Genomic DNA, 9,294 nt, shown 5'->3' with positions numbered 1-9,294 from the left:
ATTGATGTAGGAAGGCCCAGCCCACTGAGGGTGGTACTAACCTTAGGCAGTGCAAGCTGGGCAGTTTTAGAAAGGTACTGAGCATGTTCCAGGGAGCAAGGCAGTTAGCAGTGTTCTTCCATGGTCTCTGCTTCGTTTTCTATCCTTCCCCAGTTTGCTTTGGGAGCTGGTTTTTATTGCAGAAAGCAAGCCAGAACATCTGCTCTCCCACAGTCCTCCAGTGCAGCCGCATGGAATGAGCAGTTTCCTTCTTCTCCTTGATGTGACATTGGGTTCTTCCCATGACCATCCTCTGAGTCTTCTGTCAGCACAGGACCATCCTGCTCTGTGTACCATCCAAGGACGTCTGAAGGTCTTTTCTTGGTCTTTGAGGATTTCTCTGTTCTTTTTCCTCCATTTCTTTATGTAATAAATCAATGAAACATCCCAAAAAACAAAGTCTATGTCTCTTGCCATGCGACATGCTATGTGGGTCTTCAGATTGTAGATTTTCAGTTCAGCACCATAGACTTGGCATGAGTCTGTGATTTTTTCCAGATCACAGATATGTGGCTTCGATTATATTTTACAGAGAAAGTCCTGTCTCATGTTTCATACAGCACTTTAGAGAGTGTCATTATTATTACTATTGTGATGATCATTATGGTGTGTGTGTGTGTGTGTGTGCATGTGCATATGTGTTCATGTGCTTGGCACAGAGGGCATTTGGAAGTTAAAGAACAACTTTCAGGAGTCAGTTCTCTCCTCCCACAATGCATCCCAGGGTTGAACTCAGGTTGTCAGGTGTGCAGCAGGCACCGTGACTCGCTGAGCCACTTCACTTGGCAGCCCTGATCACATTTTAAAAATATGTATCGACTGACTGTCAAGTTTGAGCTCTTATATTGGCAAATCCATAATATCACATAGCATGTTTTTGATGTTATTTTGTTGGTTTGTTTGTTTTGGGTTTCTGGAGATAAGGTCTCACAATGGAGCATTGGTTAGCCTGGAACTCACAGTGTAGACCAGGCTGGCTCTACCAGCTCCTGCTTCTTGAGTTCTGGGATTAAAGACATGTACCACCATGCCCAGCTCATTTTTTTTCTTCTTATTTTGAGATAAGATCTTGCTATGTAGTTGGGTTTGTGTCAAACTTGTGCTCTTGCTTTGTTAGTCACCCAGGTGCTGAGAACGCTGACCTGTGTCTTCATTCCTGCATGGTTTTACTCCCAAAAGCATTGAATGAATGAATTACTTTCTAAAAAATAAAAAATATATACTAATAATATATGGTTTAACTCTATATGTAAAAACCCTTAATATTTATTATCTAATTATGTTTAATAATTAATTTAATTACTTATCTGATTAATATTTTAAAAGATTAGTATGTTTCTTGCTTTATGTTCATATACGGTTTTCTTTCTTAGCTATGTGTTTCATAGCATGAACCTGGTATTTACTGAATTCTTATTTCTAAAAATTATGTCGGTTATTAAAAAGGCTGTTTTCTGATTCAAAATTGCAACTAACGGCAAAGAAATACAAAGATTTGCATGTTTAAGTAAGTCACTTTTTAAAATTGTAATATTTTTATTCTTAAAAATATTTAGTGTGTGTAGATGCAACTGTGTGTATCTGATTTTGTGTGTTTGTTTGTGTGAATCTGTGTGTGTATGTGTTTATGTGTATATATGTGTGTGTTTGTGTGTGTGTATTGTGTATATGTATATGTGTGAGTATGTTTGTGTTTGTATGTGTTTGTGTATATGTGTGTGTATGTGTTGTGTGAGTATGTATGTATATGTGTGTATATTGTGTGTGTTTGTGTCTGTATTGTGTGCATGTGTATGCATATGTGTGTATGTGTGTGTGTTTGTGTGTGTATCTATATGTGTGTTTGTGAGAGAGTGTGTATGTATGTGAGTATATGTGAGTATATGTGTGTATATGTGTGTGTATGTGTTGTGTGAGTATGTATGTATATGTGTGTATATTGTATGTGTTTGTGTATATGTGTGTGTATGTGTTGTGTGAGTATGTATGTATATGTGTGTATATTGTATGTGTTTGTGTCTGTATTGTGTGAATGTATATGCATATGTGTGTTTGTGTGTGTGTTTGTGTGTGTATCTATATGTGTGTTTGTGAGAGAGTGTGTATGTATGTGAGTATATGTGTGTATATATATGTGTGTGTGTGTGTGTGTGTATGTGAGAAAGAGAGCACCAGATTAAAAAGCATCAGTGCAAATCCCATTAAATCCTCAAACCTTTTATTTTTTTATACAGAAGTGTGTAAATATTTAATCCCAAATATTTTTCTAGCCACTGGCTTCCTGCCTTCAGATACCGAGTTAGTTTTATACATATGTCTGTAAGCAAACTTCCAGCAGGACGTTTCCACTCATGATAGGTTTGAATGATTTGTCAGCTTTACAGAGCTCGCCAAATCATGGGCTTCCTTGACCCGATTCCAGCACAGAAGAGGGAATTTCTCAGCTCTAACCAGGAGCTTAGTGTGGAGAGCCGTGAACAATCGCCATTACAAGATGGCGCTGGCTTCCACAGTGCCTAACTGGTAAACAAGTAATGTGCGCAGGTGCAAGAGTAAATTCGTGCCAAGTCACTGCCCATCTCGGGGTGTAATAGTGGGGTGATGAGTGAGCAGCTAATCAGGAGATGACACGTCACACAGAGGGGTATTTAAGCAGCTCCATTTTCCGGGTTCGGGGTCTTCCTGAGAAGTAAGCAATAAAAAGCTTTGCCATAGAAGGACCGGGTTGTCCGAGTGTGTTTTGCTGGCAAGATGTTACAGGGACAGCTTAGCATGTCCAAACCCACAATGGTGGGAACAAGGGGCATCCAGGGCTAAATCTTATGGGTCCTTTTTGCACTCAGCTGGCAGGAAGTTTGGGTGGTCTCGTGATTTTGTGAACACAGTATCCTAAGAATTTCCTTTGTGATTCTTACAAAAATTATTCCACGTTCCCAAAGCCGTGGCTTGTGCCCTTCCCAGTTATGGACAAGGTGAAGGGCTTTGTTTTGGCAGACATGCGATTACACATTATTTTCTCTCCCTCTCCCATTGCTTTCCCTATGTACTCTGGTCCCCTCTGGCTGGTTCCCTACCTAGCCCCCCAAACAGTTACCTCTTCTGCTTTCTTGTAACGTTTATTCCATTGCTCTGTCACCTTGGCTCCCTTGATTTCTCATCTATCACCTGCCAATTTTCATAATCTACTATGTGTGCACGCACACACACACACACACACACACACACACACACACTCCTACTTGCCTGTCTAAGACTGGCTCATTTAGCATAATGCTATGATTTAGTCCATTTTCCTCCAACCATCCAGTTTCATTTTGCTTTACACCTACATAAATTGTATCATGTTTATATATCACATGTTCTTTATTCATTCATCTGTTGATGAGCAGCCTAGATGACCATTTCCTGGTCACTGTGAATAATGCAATAATAAACATAGGTGCTATGGTGCTGTTGAGCCACTGATGGGCCATTGCTGCAGTCACCCCAAACCCATTTCACTCTGCATCTCTCTTTCATGTAAACCTGGGGCGTCTGCTGGCCACATCTAGCTTGGCAGCTGATGGGCTGGGCAGGTTCTCAGGAGTTCCACTGATTTCTTAGATTTTAGGAGGTTGCGAAATTGCTCTAGCTCAAGGCTCAAGGGTGTCTTCCAAGTACATCTTCGGCAGAGGATGCAGCTACAGTCCCACTCTCTACAGTCCCACCTTCCTGATTTCCCAGTCCCCTAAGCATGGATCTCCTGCTTGAAGGATGCAGCTGTGCATTTCAAGGATTTCACTGGAGCTTCAAAGTTTTCAGACTGTGAAGAGCTGTGAGGGCAACTCCAGATGTTGCCCTGCTTGATGGCCTGATGCTCAGGACTGTCCGTCTCCAGCGTTAGTTACTTCCTGTGTGGATATGTTCCTGGTCTCTAAGGCTGATGGTGGGATCTTCTTTCCTTTGCACGTCACTGCCTGAATGAACTGGCTTTGCTTGCCACCCACCATTCTGCCCTCCTCCTCTCCACAAGGACCTCGCAGCACTTGGTCTCAGTCTGGGACTGTGGAAAGTTAAATCCAGTCTTGCTGATTATGGTTATACCCGGTTCTTAGGACCCGTGGGTAGCTCAGTTCTAAACAACAGTTCCCCTCTCAGCATCACTCCTGGCCACCGGATGGATGTTCAGTCATATAGAGTAACACAGTAGGTCAGCAGTAGAACGGAATCCTGTTTTGTGCAACTGGATTTGAGGCTTCTGAGAGCTGTGGGTTGGTCCTGAGGGCGGGGCTGAGAGGGCTGTGTGGTTTGTCTTCAGAATGATATCCTGCCCCCTCCCACTGCTGGGAACTCACCCAGGAGCTGTGCTCAGCTTGGATTCTCATTGGTGAGTCCCTTATCTCTTCTCCCATAATTTTTAATTAATAATAACAATAAATATAATTACCATCATCATCATTATTTACTATGCCTTTTCTACCTTTGTGGAAGTTCTTTCTGTCTCTTTTGAGTCTCTTCTTTTTTATATTGAGATATAGGAATATATCTCAATATAAATGGATTTATATTCTTTATCTTTTTTATATTTTACATTCTTTATAAATATATATATATATTCTTATTTACAAGGTCACACAAGGAACAGCTAAGGACAGTGACCCCCATCTGTCCATGGGTAATAAGAGAGGAGCCCTGTGCTCTACCCCTGCTGGTCACTTAGGGTCCCACCTGTATCTATGCTGAGCAAAGATTCAGAAGCAGGGACATAATAGGTCAGGCAATTACAGGTTAAGGATGTAAAATAAGTGCAAGAAGATATTATAGCCTGAACACTATTACTACAAGGGTTAGGTAGCTTTTACCCTGTCACCTTACCCAGGAGTCAAAAACATGTTTTTTGTATGTTTGTTTTGTTTGCTCGTTTGTTTACCAAGGTGCTGTGCACCACTAAACTTTTGATTTGCTTTATTGTTATAAAATTAAATAATTTCCTCAAAATACAATTTGCTGAAATGATAATGTCATATTCAACGATAGGTTTTTTTTTTTTTTTTTTTTTAAGAACCACTAAGGTAATTTTTTCTCTCTCTTAAATTTGATGATGAAAAGCTCTTGAAATATGTCAACAAATAATTTTTGATTAAAGAGATGTAATGGTCCTAATGTAAAACTGACATCATTTTGGGCTGGAGAGTTGGGGCAGGAGAGATAGCTCAGTGGTGAAAAAACAATGGCTATTCCTGCAGAGGATCCAAGTTTGGTTCCCAGGACACACATGGTGGCTCATTACTGACTCTCTGGTTCCAGGTGACCAGGTGACTTCTAGCTTTCTTGTGCACCTGATATACATGGTCCACATCCATCCATGCAGGCAGGTACTCATTCATGTAGAATAAAAATAAATTGTTTTTAAAAACAGCATCTTCAAATTTTGAAGGAATTGTTGCTAATGTCACAGGAATTATTATTACTATTTGGCAGCTGTCATTCAACTAATAAAATAGTTATATCACTTCTAACATATGCAGAAAAATTGAAATTAAAGCTAAAAACTAATGGCACAGATGACTTACATGAAAAAAAAATCTAGCTTATTCTCCAATTCAGTAATAATTGGTGGCTTTGGGCAATGTCTTCTGAAAAATCAAAACTAACTCTGCAACAGATGTTGCTTTTTAGTGAATTCCTATCTTCCAGTTTTCTTATGGTTACTATAATTTAGGCATGGTGTACATGGTGTTACATCAGATTTTTTGATGTTTTAAAATTAAATGTGCCTTTTAAGGCTCATTGGTGTCAAAGATTTATTTTATACTAAAACAAAAAGCATTACGGTACCTGAGTGAATTAAAGAGATTTATGTGCACAGTAAATGACAAAACCTTTGTAGTAATAGTGTTCAGGCTATTACATCTTTTCACACTTATTTTACATCCTTAACTTGTAGTTGCCTGACCCATTGTTTCCCAGGATCCTCCTGGCTGCTGTGTCTTAGCTTAGCACAGACAGCCTTGGAGACCCCAAGTGACCAGCAGGGGCAGGGCATGTGGCTCCTCTCCTTATTTTCCACAGACAGATGGGGTCATTGCCCTTAGCTGTTCCTGTCTCAGAGCTCTTAATTTTTATCAGCACAACCCCTGCATGCTGTCCTTGAAAAGGGGTGTTTAATTATCCTGTGTCTATAAAGTGCTTGGGCAAGGAGAAAGGTCATAGCTAGTTGTCTTTGGCCTTAACCACATGTTTATGTAAGTGGTAAGCTTTCCTGCATCTGAGGCTCAGACTGGCTGGTCCTTGGAAAAGCTGGAAGAAACAAGACTACTCTACCAAATATAGGGTGGCTTATGTGAATGAGACTCTTAAAAATCACCCTCAATTAAAGTTTAGAAAAATCTAGGACAAGGATTAAACCAGGCGGGATCAAACCCAACATGGGGACAGCAAGGATAACTGATGCCACTCATGCACAAGGATAGAATGATCCAAAAGGAAGTTCTGTGATGACAGTAAGTTAATTGCCTATGAATAATGGAGACTCTTAATATGTCGGCTTAACCAAAACCTCAATTTGGGGGATAATTTATTTTGCATACGATCGTTTTCAGTAAAAGATGAGGTATACTTTCACTTAGCCATTTATTCCATAGCTGCAGATAGCCAGCTATTTGCAGAGTAAAACAAGCAGGCATGCATCCGTAAGTCTCCTTTTATTTATTTATTTATTTATTTATTTATTTATTTATTTATTTAGTGTGTGTGTGTGTGTGTGTGTGTGTGTGTGTGTGTGTGTGATATAGTCACATGCATGCTGTTGACATATGGAGGTCAGAAGACAATTCTCTAGAGTCTGTTGTCTTCCCCTTGTGGGATCTGGAGTTTGAACTTAGGTCAGACCTGTGTGTAAATGTCTCTACCCGCTGAGCCATCTTTCTGGCCCAAGGCTACTTTAGACAATTATTTTTATTGTTTATGAATGTGTTGAAAGGTTTGATGCATGACAGAAACTCCCCAGGAAAGACATACCCATTCACATGATTCCATAATATTTACAAGAAGCTCCTGGCCTCCTAGACAGGCTGTGTGAGCCTTTGAGTGTGTGGGTTAGAAGACTTTAATAAGTGGTGTGGGAAAACCAGTAACTCAGTTAGTGGGTCTAGCCACAGTGGCCTCCCCTGTGACTCCCACTGAGGGAGGGGGCATGGGAACAGTTACCTCAGGGTCTTAGGACCATGGGTGAGAAGAAAGCATCATGGGTGACTAGGTTAATCATGTGAGCTCATAGCCTACCACTTTGTCTACTTTCCCACTCAGAAGGGAGTCCGCAAGTACAACCCACAGGGAGGAGGATGGAATCCCACTGGGTCTGTTAAGGAGAAAGTGTTCAGGAATTCCTGGAATTACATTAGAAGCACTCTTATGTGAATTAAGTACATAAGATACCCATTTTTATCTAGCTTATTTAGAAAAGAAATGTCACGACCCCCAAGAAAATGAAGTCATGTAGCTGTAATATTTGAGAACACAGATAGCTTTGTTTTACAGGGCACCATTTACTTATTAATATTTAATAATACTTTTGTGTTATCAGTCATCCTGCTTATTAAAGATTGTCAGTTTGAAATACACACACACATACACACACCACACACACACCACATACATACATACACACACACACACTACACAAACACATATAAACACCCACACACACATACACACAGACATACACACCACACACACTTATACACACACACTCACACACACACCACACACACACATACACAGACACTCACATACTCACACATACACACACATATGTATATGGTTTTAGTGTTTCAGATATAGTACACAGAACAGGGGGTCAACCTACACACAAAAAAACAATCTTCAAGCTCAAAAGCTGCAAATACGCACAGCTGTGCCCTTGAACATTTCTAACAGTTTATTGTGTGAAGATGTAACTTTTATACTTTCTGTGTTATGAACTGCAAGGCCGTCGTCAGCTCAGTCAACTAGTCAAAAATTCCCCAGACTACTCCTTCTTATTCACATGCACAGAAAATTTACTTGCTGTGAGAATAAAAGGCACACACTGGCAATCAGCTCATATTTTGGGGGAGCTGGGTAGGAGCTATGCCTGGACCCGGATGCTCCGAAAGCTCCATACGCCAACCCTCATTCCTCCATGGATTTCGCTGACAGCAGTCACTGTCCCCACAGCAGTGACTGCAAAACTACCAGTTTCCTTCAGTCATTTTATACTTATCTGGAACTCTTTGGGAAGGTACGTTTGTCCCACTCTCTCATCTTACATATCAATGTATTTAATTTTTAAAAAACAGTACTGGAAAAGATTAAATTCTATGTGTTTGGGATGTGAATACTGGTGCTCTTGAGGGAAGGAAGTGGTAATAACTGTACAGATAATAAATTATATATTTATCCTCTGCCAGACACTATGGAGAGTGAGGGAGGAAGGCAAGAATGCTGGAATACACTCTCTCTCTCTCTCTCTCTCTCTCTCTCTCTCTCTCTCTCTCTCTCTCTCTCTCTCACACACACACACACACACACACACACACACACACACACACACACACACCCTGCCATGAATGAAAAACAGGAATTCCTCTAAAGGTCTTACTGATTTCTTTCAGGAGTGAATGCGATTTAGAAACGAAGATTTCAGGACTGGGTGTGCTCATTGCTGCAGAGATGTCACTGACTCTCATCGGTCCACTCTGAAACTCAGCTAGAAAACTGATGCTTGTGTGATATCCTAGTCAGGGTCACTGTCCCTGTGACAAAATACTATGACCAAAAGCAACTTGGGGAGGAAAGGGTTTATTTTAGCATATATTTCCACATCCCAGTCCATCATAAAGGAATTCAGGACAGGAACTCAGGCAGGTCAGCAGCCTGGAGACAGGAGCTGATGCAGAGGCCATGAGGATTGCTGCTTACTGACTTGCTCCTCATGGCTTTCTCAGCCTGCTAAGTTATAGACTCCAGGACCATCAACCCAGGGATGGCACGACCTATACTGTGAGCTGGACCAACCCAAGCCAATCAAGAAAACATGCTATAGCTTTGCCCACAGGCCAGTCTAGTGGGGCCCTTCTCTAAATTATCAGTCCCTCTTCCAAAATGACTCTAGCTTGTGTCAAGTTGACACAAAACTAACCAGGTCATGTATCAAATGGTGTATGATACACACCTGTACTTGCTAAGTGTATTTATGCATAAGTGTGTGTTTGTATACATATATGAGACTCTAAA

General features: G+C 40.8%; 1 long non-coding RNA gene across 1 annotated transcript in view; it reads left to right on the top strand.

Moving 5' to 3' along the window:
- Nucleotides 1-4,368: 4,368 nt before the first annotated feature.
- Nucleotides 4,369-9,294, top strand: part of Gm29955 — a 53,807-nt gene continuing 48,881 nt past the window's right edge. The window contains exon 1 of the long non-coding RNA XR_388044.2: nt 4,369-4,405. This is a non-coding gene — a long non-coding RNA (predicted gene, 29955). The remainder of the gene's footprint in view (nt 4,406-9,294) is intronic.

The sequence above is a fragment of the Mus musculus genome, chromosome 8, assembly GCF_000001635.26.
Source record: "Mus musculus strain C57BL/6J chromosome 8, GRCm38.p6 C57BL/6J".
Taxonomy (NCBI): Eukaryota; Metazoa; Chordata; class Mammalia; order Rodentia; family Muridae; genus Mus; species Mus musculus.
The sequence above is the reverse complement of the archived record's forward strand: the minus strand, read 5'-3'. Positions and strand labels throughout refer to the sequence as shown.